The sequence below is a fragment of the Bacillus rossius genome, chromosome 2, assembly GCF_032445375.1.
Source record: "Bacillus rossius redtenbacheri isolate Brsri chromosome 2, Brsri_v3, whole genome shotgun sequence".
NCBI classification, from domain to species: Eukaryota; Metazoa; Arthropoda; class Insecta; order Phasmatodea; family Bacillidae; genus Bacillus; species Bacillus rossius.
The window spans coordinates 22,789,496-22,803,261 of NC_086331.1; positions in this window are offsets into that span (position 1 = coordinate 22,789,496).

Genomic DNA, 13,766 nt, shown 5'->3' on the forward strand with positions numbered 1-13,766 from the left:
GCTAAAATACAAATAGTTATACCTCAATGCCGCCTCTGCTATTGGCTCACAACTCACCTGGATGACTCTGGGCCAATGAGAAACACCTGACCAAAGCTTTATCGAATCACAGGCTGCTACGATGGAACGTCTCGCAAGACAGCAGCCAATGAGTGGGTGACATTTGACCGAGTGTACGTAGAACTATGGAGTTCATCCTAGAGGTCATTGAACCCGCGAATTTTTCCGTTCCCTAGTCATGGCTAGAGACCCGGAAAATTCGCGGGTTCAATGACCTCCAGGATAGACTCCAATATCCTCTACACACTAGGGCAAATGCCAACTGTTCATTGGCTGCTGACTTGTGAGTCGTCTCGACTGGGTGGCCTGTGATTCGACACTTCTATGAGTGAGGGTCTCTAATTGGCCCTCAGTCCTCCAGATTAACAGTGAACCAATGACAGAAGCAGCACTAAGGTATAATTATTTGAATTTTAGCATAACACGAAATGAACCCGCGAATTTTTCGGGTCTCTAGTCATGGCTAGGGGCATGCAGATTTCACGAAAAGATTTATATACTAGATAAAAGTTAAAATACTGTAGCATCATCTGTGTTTCGTGATTGGGCGAGTTTCTCTCAGGTACATATCGATTGTAACAACACCAATCACAGTGAGTCAGTGCGGAAGTAAACGCGTCCTGAGTGGCTCGGTCAAATAAGGCAACGACTTCTCTCGCAGACGGCCGCCAATCACAAGGAAGAAACCACAGGTGCGGGTATACCTTGTTACAGTCTAATAAGTGTTCAGATCTTTTCGCGAAAAATGCCTGCCCCTAGTCATGGCAAATTGTGAGAGTGCAGCAGTACGGTGACCAAATTCTCATTGGCCCCGTCAAGAGCGGAACGATAACTCTCCCCGACCTCAGCCAATAACCACAGGAGAAAAGCTACAGTATTTTGTGAAATACCTTGACACGAAAAGTATTCGCGAAATACAGGTGTCCCTAATGATAGGTTCACAATTATTCCGCCACACCCCTCTACAACTGTGGACCAGTGAACCAGCCGCCGTAGAGAGGCCAAATCACATCGACACACTCAAAAGCAGGAGATGTATTGTAGTGAGAATTCAGCCAATAGGAAAGCAAATGTTGGCAGAAAAGCCATACTACTGTGAATTTTTGCCTGAAATCATATGAATGCGCGAAATGTCCGGGCTGCCGACTATTTTCATCCAACAACGCCTACTTAGCCAATAGGTCGGACATACTAGGACTAAACAAGTTTATTATTGATGTCTCATCATGCCAATAATTTGAATAATTCATTTAAAAATTGAAATAAGAGGCAAAAGAAAAGGCATTATCCAATATGGTGGAGTATGATACAGCTTAGAGAGAAACAACATCGCTATGTCTGGTTATTTCATTTTCCCGTCATTATTTTAGTTTCAGGACAACGATTATTCAGCGGGTTTATTGTGTTGCAAATTAGACTTGAAGCATATATACATGTTTTCGGAGGCCCGAAGGCCAACGCACCCTCCTTCCGCCCCTCCCAAATGTGCGCCCTTTAAGGGTAGATTGGGAGTCTGCTTGCAGATCTGTATAGTCCAGAGCCCCGCCTTACTGAATCTACCAGATCCAGAAAACATGTCCCCTCCACCACTGCAGCACCCGCTGGGCTAGAAGAGTGGCTTCACAGGAACCTGGAGACTGAAATCCCCAGGTGGAGCTACGTCCTAGTAAGGGTTCAAGTCATGTGTAGAGTCCCGGAAATTTCGCGGATTCCTCTGGCCTCATGATAGAATTCAAAGTTATAGGTGTGCTCGACCCATGTTTACTTTCCCATTGGTTGATTTCTTAACGAGAACATTTTTATCCTTGTTATTTGACACTACCTGATTAGCTTAATTCTCTCCTAGCTGGACATAATTGGCTCACGGTCGTAGAGGGGCGTGTCCAGATAACTGCGGTCCAATCATGAACACAGTGCGACAGTGTGGAGGTTTGCATTCTAGCTTACGACTAAATGAATCCGCGAAAATTCCGTGGCTCTAGTCATGTGCTTCCACAGCCCAGCAGAATTAATTGCCTTGCGATATATAGTATATGTGCCTTTTTTTTAATCCACTATATGTCCATTATATGCCCATTATATTGATTATATATCCTTTATATGTCCATTATATGTCCATTATATATTGATTATTTATCCATTATATTTGATCCCGCCAGACATGCTTGAGCACACTGCTACCCATCAGTCAATCCAGGTATATCACACAATTTGGGGACTGTCTACTGGGGCCAGGTCCTGTTAAGGTCCTGATTAGCCAGTAGTCAGTCAAATCGTTCCTGGTGCGTGCTTTATTTACAGGAACACACATTTAGTATCTCAGCAGTGGTTGAACACTGCTCCGCTAGCAGCTGCAAGGGGAGAACTGCTTACGGAGCCAGTGGCCCTATCTCATCAGCCACTTGCAGTCTCACTGTGACTCTCCGAGAAAATTCACGGAAGAGAATCCAACTCTCCTTCCGCACCACCACATTTGCAAGGTCATAGTCACACCCAATCAGACCTAGGTGGAACTTCAACTGTTCTCGAAGATCCTCGACTTTTGCACAATTATACAGTACATGATTAACATCATCCACTGTGTGGCAGTGTCCACACAGAGGATTCTCTGCTAGACCAAAGTGGTGTAGTTTGGCCTTAAAGTTTCTATGCCCAGATAGAAGTTGAACCGTGGCTCGCATCAGTTCTATATGCTCGCACTGGAGCATATATACAGCTGCTGAACGTTGATGATTGGACTAGAGTACTCTTGACACGCCCTTAACGACCCTGGAGTATTTGTAAACAAGGAGTGTAGCCCGACAATGGATGCGACCTTATTATCAACCAATGAGCACTTAAAAAATACTTGTATATATTGATGCAAGTAGAGTCTAGCCTGGAAAGATATAATTCGCGTAATACATCTTATTTTTTCATATAGATTATGTTGCATACCAATATAAACTCAATAACTACACACTTATTGGACCATAGTTAGAGAGACGGAATTTTCGCGCATTCATTTAGTCGCAAGTTAGAATGCAAACCTTCACACTCTCGCTCTGTGTTCATGATTGGCCCGCAGTTGTTTGGACACGCCCCTCTTCGACCGTGAGCTAACGATGCCCAGCTAGGAGAGAAGTAAGCGAATCAGGTAGTGCCAAATAACAAGGATAAAAATGTTCTCGCTAAGAAATCAACCAATGGGAAAGTAAACATGGGTCGAGCACACCTATAACTTCGAATTCTATCCTGAGGCCAGAGGAATCCGCGAAATTTCCGGTTCTCTAACCATAGTTATTATTGACACGCCCCCGAAGGACAAGTAACCAATATCAACATTACAAATTTAAAATGACCCAATCACGTGCAATCCGGCCGGAAGGTTAACTGTGTAACCGGAGACAATGGACAATAGCTATGGTCTAGAAACATTTGCGGCTTCAATGGCCTCTAGGATAGGCTTCACAGTCGTCTACATACTTGAGCAAATATTCCCTGCTCATTGGCTGCTAACTTGCGAGGTGTCCCTAGTTATTTAATATCTCATCGATTAAGGGTCTTTGATTTGCCTAGAGTCCTTCAGGTTAGCAGCGAACCAATAGCAGAAGTAGCACAAAGGTACAATTATTTGAATTTTAGCATATCACGAAATGAATCCGCAAATTTTTCCGGTCTCTAACAATAGCCACCGACTTGTGTGTGTAGGTACTATTGTGTGCAGTTCATCCTGGTAACAGAAAATAATGCGAATTTTCAGGTGTCACGACTTGAATACAGGCAAATTAAAAAGTAGAAACTTTTATGATAATCTAGTGACCACATTAATAATATTGTTACAAAAATTGTAACACTAAAATAACCGAATATTCCTTTTTTTTTTTTTTTACCTACAGTGCCTATTCCCAATGTTAAATTAAAAACAGTTTTCAGAGCACCATCACTAGGGGCATGAATTTTTTGCGAAAAGATCTTGGGACTAGTTGAAATTCAAAACACTGTAACAACGCCTGTGTTTCGTGTTTGAATGTGTTCATTTCAGTTACGTACATATTGTCAAAACATAAATCACAGTCATTCAGTGCGGAAGCAAACACGTCTGAGTTGCTCGCGACAAAAAATCAACGGCCTCTCTTTCAGACGGCTGCCAATCACAAGGAAGAACCTGATGTATTGGTATACTTCGTTGCAGTCTAATGGGCGTTCAGATTTTTTTCGCAAAAATGTCCTGCCCGTAAAGCAGATCTGGTTTCTTTTTTTCAAGCGAGTAAAGTCTACGGATTAAAAAAAATCTCAGTGATGCAAATATTATAAAGGAATATCTGTTTATGTGCGGCTCTATGTGGAGATAGATAGATACAGACCAACAGACCATAGCTAGAGACGGAAAAATTCGCGTATTCATTTCGCGACAGGCTATAATCCAAACTCGTTCACCTTCATTATGCTTATGCTTTAGTGATTGGACTACGGTTTACCTGAATGACCCTGAGCCAGTGAAAAACCCTCAACAGAAGAAATATCGAATCACGAGCAACCCAGTTGACAGGTATCACGAATCAGTAGCCAATGAGCAGGCGTAATTTGCCCAAGTATGTAGGGGATGGTGTAGTCTATCCTAGAGGTCATTGAAAGCGCGAATTTGTCTAGTTCCTACCCATAGCACGTAACATATTAGTAGAACCACGATTACTTCGCGAATTCATTGTGTAGTAAAATAAACTTGAAGTAGGTACGTGTTTATTTGCTTCGCGTTGATGATAGTCGTACAGTGCTCTTGGCCCGCCTTTGACAATCTGGGTCAGTTATAAACAAGGAGAAGTGGTTACCCAATCACGAGTAACCCGCCAAAAGATGTGACCTTGCTATAGACCAAGATGCGTGCTAAAGGGCTTGATTATATGTAGGCAAGACGTGTCTAGCCTGGAGTGAAGTTAATTAACGAAATAATCGTGGATCTATGTATAAGTATTTCGCGGGAAGAATATAAAATACTATGAGCTTCCCAATCTGCAATAGAAAATCGTACAATTACAAATGTAAAGTTTAGGTAGGTTAACATTTTTGTGATGTGATTTTGAAAACTAGATCAGTTGGTGTAATTTTACACAAATGTTAGTAAAAAAAATAGTGTTATAGCCTTCGGAAAAATACACGAATGTACACCTGTTATTAATTTTATTATTAAATTACACATTTGGACGTTTATATGGAGTACCGTTACGGCAAGTGCTAAATAAATCAGTCCTGTTTTTTACCATATAAATCATTTATTGTAAAAATGCAAAATATTTGTCAGAGTAAATTTACAGTTACCAAGCAATTGAAAAAAAAAGTATTTTTCAATTTATACAGACAAAACCCCATTAAATTTACTTTAGGTTACGAATGTGTAAAGGCAGGCATTTTTTGCGAAAAGATCTGAACACTTATTAGACTGCAACAAGGTATACGCGCACCTGTGGTTTCTTCCTTGTGATTGGCGGCCGTCTGCGAGAGAAGTTGTTGACTTATTTGATCGAGCCACTCAGGACGCGTTTACTTCCACACTGAATCACTGTGATTGTTGTTGTTACAATCAATATGTACCTGGGAGAAACTCACCCAATCACGAAACACAGATGGTGCGAAAGTGTTTTAACTTTCATCAAGTCTCGAAATCTTTTCGCGAAATCTGCATGCCCCTACTAGGGGCATGCAGATTTCGCGAAAACATTTCGAGATTAGATGAAAGTTTAAAACACTATAGCATCGTCTTTGTTTCGTGATAGGTAGAAACCCATGAATTTCGCGGATTCATTTCGTGTTATGATAAAATTCAAATAATTATACCTTAGTGCTGCTGCTGTCATTGGTTCTCTGTTAATCTGGAGGACTGAGGGCCAATTAGAGACCCTCACTCATAGAAATGTCGAATCACAGGCCACCCAGTCGAGACGACTCACAAGTCAACAGCCAATGAACAGTTGGCATTTGCCCGAGTGTGTAGAGGATATTAGAGTCTATCCTGGAGGTCATTGAATCCGCGAAATTCACGGGTCTCTAGTGATAGGTAGAGACCCGAAAAATTCGCGGGTTCAATGACCTCCAGGATAGACTCCAATATCCTCTACACACTCGGGCAAATGCCAACTGTTCATTGGCTGTTGACTTGTGAGTCGTCTCGACTGGGTGGCCTGTGATTCGACATTTCTATGAGTGAGGGTCTCTAATTGGCCCTCAGTCCTCCAGATTAACAGTGAACCAATGACAGAAGCAGCACTAAGGTATAATTATTTGAATTTTAGCATGACACGAAATGAACCCGCGAATTTTTCGCATCTCTAGTGATTGGGTGAGTTTCTCCCAGGTGCAAATCGATTGTAACAACACCAATCACAGTGATTCAGTTTGGAAGTAAACGCGCCCTGAGTGGCTCGATCAGATAAGGCAACGACTTCTCTCGCAGACGGCCGCCAATCACAAGGAATAAACCACAGGTGCGGGTATACCTTGCTGCAGACTAATAAGTGTTCAGATCTTTTCGCGAATAATGCCTGCCCCTAACAATGCCTAGAGACTGGAAACGTTCGCGATTCCAATGACCTCTAGGATAGACTCCATGATCCCCTACATACTCGGGCAAATGCCACATGCTCATTGGCTACTGAATTATGAGACCTGTAACCTGAGATGCTTCCGATTCGATACTTCTTTGGTTGAAGGTTTTCTTTTGGCGCAAGAGTCCTTCAGGTAAACTATGGTTCAATCAATGAAGCAGAATAAAGGTAAACGTGTCTGAATTTCAACCCATCTCGAAATGAATCAGCGTATTTATCCTGTATAAATATTGTCTAGTAGCAGCTCAGCCTGTCACTCTGATTCGTGGTTAAAAATACTAACTTTTGTTTAAAGGAATGTATTCTGCCATTTGGGATTTATAAAAAAAGGGTTTGTCTGTAAATTCGGTTTACGGACGATAATTTTACGTGATAACGCCATAAGAAAACATTGATGCAAAATTGCATAATTTTTAATTTTCAAATATTATTTACAGTTTTTGCAAATTTAATTTAAATAACTTGTTTAAATATAATCACGAACAATTAGTTATAGAAATAAACTGAAATCAAATCAATGTCAATAAATTGTTAATTTTAAATGACGAAATTGGACAAATAAATCAGTTTTTTTTTAAATTGCTGCTTTTAAAAAGCCCTCCTTAATTTGTTTGATATTATAGAAGATTTTCTCGCACGATGGTTGGCCGGTTCTAGCACGCTCAGCTCAAGCGGAATGTGACAATGAGTCATGCTTTTTCACGCGTGCAGCCGGCGTTCATCGATTTGTAAGACGTTATCACGTCAAAAATTGGTATTAATTTGCAGGAATTATTTAACATTTAATTTTAAGGCTCCTCATCAATACATGACATATTTTTGGACCCTTGTCTAAACAATCATTCGTGGTCCTCCTGTATCACTTCTACAGCCGCCACGTAATCAGTAATCAATTGGAGCCTGTTTCTTTGGAAGATATTATGTCTTGCAGTGTCGCATTTTGAAACAGGTAGAGACCTGCAAAATTCGCGGTTTCGATGGCCTTCAGGATAGACTGCACATACCCCTGTACACTCGGGCAAATAACGCAAGTTCATTGGCTGCCGACATGTAAGTAGTCTAAGCTGGTTTGTCTGTGATTCGATCCTTATTTGGTTGAGGGTTTATAACTGGTTGAGATTCGTCCAGATGAACAGTAAGCCAACAGCAAAATTATCTAAGAGGTATATGTGTTTGAATTCTAGCCTATCACCGAATGAATCCGCGAATTTTGCAGGTCTCTAGAAGCAGGATTTGTGGCAAAAAATGTTAAAAACAAGAAGGTGAGTGATGATGCCCTTTGGACGGTGTATCGTGTTTCATACCATCGAGGTGTGCAAGATATGCACATCTTTGTGCATGAAAGAAGCCCACGTGTTTTTTTGTTGATAAAGCAATTTAAAACATTAAACAACATGCATCTCAGCGCATGCCGTGTTACTCGTCTCAAAACTTGACGGTCTTCAAAAGTAGTCTATCTGATACCCACTTCACGGCTGTCACTTAAAAAGCATCACGCAATGTTGGTTCGACGGTCACATGAACCTTTTTACAAAAAAACGTTGACAGAACAACATTTGCAGACCATTAGTACAACTTTTAAAATATTATCTGGGACAAGCTTCATCACTGTATAATTGTTATAAATGGAACTGAATTAATCATGTAATATTACAGATATGTAAATTTTTACATTTACATGAAAGCGACTGCATCGCTGCAAAAAAAAATTTGTTCGCAGTAATACTTGGTTCGGATTCTTGCCAAGCATTTATGCTTTGTGCTGTCCCGGTAGCTACTTGTTAACTTTTCCGTGAATAGCTTTTCAGTATAACTGCGCACATTAATAAGCATTGTAAAACAAGATAAAGTACAATTGTTGAATATTCGATTATATTTTCCGTGGTTTAGAAAATTAATGCTTGTATTAAAAATCAACCGAAATTTTAAATAATATGCTAATTTTCGTAAGCGTGACAATAAATATCGAGTATTGTTTAAAAAAAAAACGTATTTTTATATGCCAAAATAATCAAAACATTGTGTTGTACAAATTTACAATAATTTTCTTGAAGTACCCATTATTTATTATTTTTTGGCAACGAGTATCCAAAGGAATATTTTGTAAAAAATAAAATTATCGGTGATGAAACGGACTATACCTATGTATAGATGAAGAGAGAGTGCTGGGTTCGTGTGTGTTTTTCCTCCGCTAAGAATAGTGTCGGGCTTACATGAGGGGAGAAGTGGGGTATTTTAGCCGTGCGAAGGGGTGCATCGTGGACCGTTGCGGGGGGGGGGGGGGGTTTGATGAGAGGGGGAGGGGGGTAATTGGGGCAGTTCATAGGGTCAGGCTGAGAGTGACTTGACACCGGATACTTATTCATCGCTGGCAATTACGTGTTTATATGGTGCTCGCGCGAATCGATAAAAACCACTTCTTTTTTTTTCTTCGAAAGTGGTGTAACTTTCAAGCGGTGGTAATTGTTACTTTTTTTTAACTTTATCATTTTTCACGTCATTGCTAGATCGATACAACCAATTATTCATCAGTTTAGTTATGCGGCGCAAAGTTTATCAACTTAAAAGCCAAAAATTTAATAATAATAAATACGAAGTTACAAAAAAAAATGTTTGTATTTAAGAAGCCACAATGCATTAAAAATGTGTAAAATAGTAGTATGTAAATGTCAGTACGAGACCTGGAGTCGGAGTGTGGTAGTTGTGTTGGTGTATGTTGCCTTGGAACGTACATCTTAATTAACGTCCTGGCAGCCATCTTGGGCTCAAAATTCCTCAAAATTGCTCAAAGATAACTCAAAAAGACTCAAATTTCCTAGAAATTTCCCTATTTCTATGGGAAAATTCCCGTTTTGAGGGAAAATTTCCCGTTTTATTACTCAAAAATTCAAAATTTCGAAATAAGAAATGTCTCTAAAGACTTGTGCCTTAGAAAAAACAAAAATTCCGCTCAGCGGCTTAAAGTACGCATCTACATGCCACTCTAAGCCGCCAAGGTTATGACATTAACCTTGGCCATAAACATGAAATCTTTAATTTTTGACAAAAAAATTAAAAAAAAAAAATCAAACCTATAAAAAATGTCTTACTTCAAATATTTAGCTACTTAATCTATTTCAGTCCTCGATTCAATACCTGGTGAGAGTAAACAAGTAATTTATGTATATAAAAATGTGCTTACGACACAGTCACCATTTTTTCTAGAGCTTTCAACCATTTTAAATTATAATGTACCTACCAATGCAATTTTTGTTATTGCTGCCACCTTGAATATCCTTAATTTTTAACAGAAGAACTAAAAAAAAAATTTAAATCATAAAAATTATTTTTTTAAATTTTAATTAAAAAATTCCGCAATCTTCAATTAAGACGTCACCATTGCAAATTTCGTTATGGTCACCATTTTTCATTCTAGAAAAGTTGCACTTTTCGTTACGCCTGTCATTTGGATGTGTTTGACGTCATCGTTGCATTTATTTTACAGCCGCCATCTTGGATTATAGAACGTTGCAATTTTCGTTATGGCCACATCTGGAAAATCCATAATTATTAAATTATAATGGAAAATTGAAAATTAAAAAATATATTTAAATATAATTTAAAAAATAAAATAAAAATCGAACTTATTCATGGAGTCTTCGGTTCGAACATGGTGAAAACCCAAAATTGATGACGGATCCTTCCTCCATCGAAGCCACCGGCAGACTAACCTCCCACCACTAATGCCAAGGTAGCTATATATATCACCAGCTAGTATGATGTCACGCCCGCCATCTTGTTTTCAGTACTTGCTACCAGACGTGCTAGTATCACGTAGTATACACGGAGTCTGCTAGAGAATGCTGCCACCATCTTGCTTTCAGTAATCGATACAAGGAGCTCTAGTGTCATGTAGTACACACGTCGCCTGCTCTAGGGTGCTGTAGCCATATTAGTTTAATTTTTACCCACAGTAGTGCAATAGCCATTTATTTTAAGGGCGCCCGCCATCTTAAGATTCGACCATCATCTTGAAAATCTGTAATATTTTTAGGTATAAATTCAGGGAAAATTCCAAAATTCATTTTAAAATATCTGCAACCAAAATACTGGTTCATTCGAAATTTCACGTCCTTGGTTCGATACTTGATCGATGCAAGAAATTTAATTTTACATATAATTTTTATTGAATAAAATCGTCTTAGGTTCCTAGTCTACCAGATTCAGTAAGCCGATATGGAAGCCATCTTGGAACTTCGGATTTATTGACCTATAAAATAGGAAAAAAATTCCAAAATTCACAAGAAACATCGTTTGTTAAAATGATAATTAAATCGACCGATTTCCGTCCATAGTTCGATTCTTGAACAGTGATAGGAGTAACTAAATCATTAAAATATTAAATTCTGTTTCCTATTGGAGTTAAAAAAATCTATACAAGATACCCGTCCGACGAATTAAATATGTTTGATGCGAAGCCTAACATGGGAGTTTTTTTCCGATGCTTGAAATACATTTCAACCAGTTCATGTACAATGCTATATAAGTCTAGGCCAAGTATCGTCGGACCATGAGACCAGGTCATGTACAATGTCAAACGTAGACTATAGGCCAGACGTCTCCGAACCACAAGACCTTCTTCGTCGACAGCTAATATAACATATTTGAAGCAGTCTAGACAAAATCTTCGAACTTTCAGACCTAAAGGAACGATTAAATCAGTTACAGGAAACTAAACACTTATGTACTAGAGGACCAAGAATCCCTGAAAAATTGTTTTATCGAGACCAATAGGTTGAAAACCAGTAAATATTCATAGATACTACAGATTTGACTACGCACATTTATAGAAATGACACACATTCCACAAAACAAAATAACACACCATACACGCAATAGACACTCTCTACACACACAGGATACACACATAACTACAGTACACAAAGAGTAGACACGCAGTACACACTCAGTATTCACTCTGGACACACAATGGATACTCAGTACACACAGAACACACAATAAACACACAGTACACACAATTAACAGACAGTAAACACACAGTACACGCAATGGACAAACATTACACACATTGGACACGCAATGAACACACAGTACACACAATGAACACACAATGAGCACACAGTACACATGTGGTGACCCGGAGTCGCTGATCGACTCCTGATACATATACCAAGGAATATTACATAATTATAATTTCTGTTTATTGTAAGACTATGTTATGTGGATAAATAATTGGATGACAAATGATGTTTTATAAGGGTTACGTATATTGAATATTTAAACGTAGCTTATAGTTAAAAGACACGCGCAGTAGGCTAGATGATGCGCGTAGAATGTTTGTGAAAATCTTAATCATAGTGTAGGTACTAAAGTCTGACGTCAAGGAACCACGCAGTGGCAGCAATGCCAATAAACATGTATATTTGCTCGATGCCCTGTGCAAACGAACGCATGAGTCTGCTTGTGTGCTCGTGGAAATGTGGGAGCTTCGATGGAAGGCAGGTCTCGTGACCAAGAACTGCCCGATGGACTTGGGGGAAGGGGAATCCGTGGTAGAAGGCAAGACAAGGGAATGCTGGTGGACACTCTGAGGGTGGGACTGATTGGCGTCGGACGTGCCATGTAATTCTGTAAGCTGTTTTAGTAGAGAACGTATATGGAGTTTAAGATGTGCTTAATAAGAGGACAGTCTTCAAGTTGATGCCTGCAGTTAGAGACTTGGCAACGATACACGTCCGCTCGGTGTAGGAACACTCCGCGGTCCGGCTGCGACTCTAGGCTGTTTACAGTGCAGTCGGACACTACACACACACACACACACACAAGACACGCAATGGACACACAGTACACACACAGGACACGCAATGAACTCAATACACACACTGGACACACAATAGACACACAGTGCACACACAGGACACACGTTGGACACACAGTACACACACTGGACACACAGTACAAACACTGAACACAATACACACACAAGATATGCAATGAACATACTGAACACTAAATGAACACATAATGTAGGGGGTACACATTGATCATGCAGTTGCGAAAGCTTGGAGTTAGTTAGAAATCGTACTTCGTGAAATAAAAACAATCACATTTAAAAAATCCAAAACATAATAATTTTTTTTAATTTTATTCAAATTCAGGAAATTAGGTCATTATTGTAGCTAGCTTCCCTCAGTTCTTTGAGTATGAAGGCTACTTCTTTGATGTGCAATTATTTTCCTCCACGAACCGATGCCACCAACAGTCTTAGACGATCAACAACAAATTTATATTTATTAATAATCTATGTTAAATATAATTTAATTTATATGTTTCTAATTTAATGCAATTATAATCTGGAAACCACTACTTTGGCAATGACTGATGAAGTTATTTTCTTCTACATTTACATATATACTTAATTTACTATTTAAAATCTTATTGTTTTGCCAAAATTTTCTTATTTCACATAAAAGCATTTTGAAACTGGCGAGAAATTTGTCTTCCTTGATTCGTGCAACAATGAAACTAAACGCGGACATCGTTGCGAAGTGTCAATGGTCAAAACTAGCTGTTGTAAATTTCCTAAACATTTAATTTGAAAAATTGACATAAATTGCCGTTTGGAAATATAAAACAGTTTTAAGTTATGTTTATTTTTTTGTTAATGTATTGAAATATGTTTTCGAGACTAGCCTGGGATTTTCATTTAAGTTCTAAAACATTTAAACATTCTACAGCGCAATCAAACACGCCATAGCTACACAGACAAGAGTTTGCCACTGTAAGCTTACTCAAAAAAATATTACAGTTTGTAAAAATTTATACCCCACACACGTATGCTGCTTGTAAAACATTTTGTCGTTAGCAGGGATTATATCAGAAGCGGCATAACCAAGCGAGGCGTCTCCCATAGTTATCGATGTCTGGGTTAAAAGCCCGTTAATAGCACATTTCACAAACTAGTTCGTAAAAAGTCTGACAAATAATGTTTTGCGGTGATAAATAAAACTCTGTAACTACCTCAAATTGTTTTGTTTGTGATTACAAAATATTTTCACCAACTAACAATTGTGTTTTCACAAGACGTGTGTTCGCGGAAAGAGACGATGTTTACAGTAATGTGGA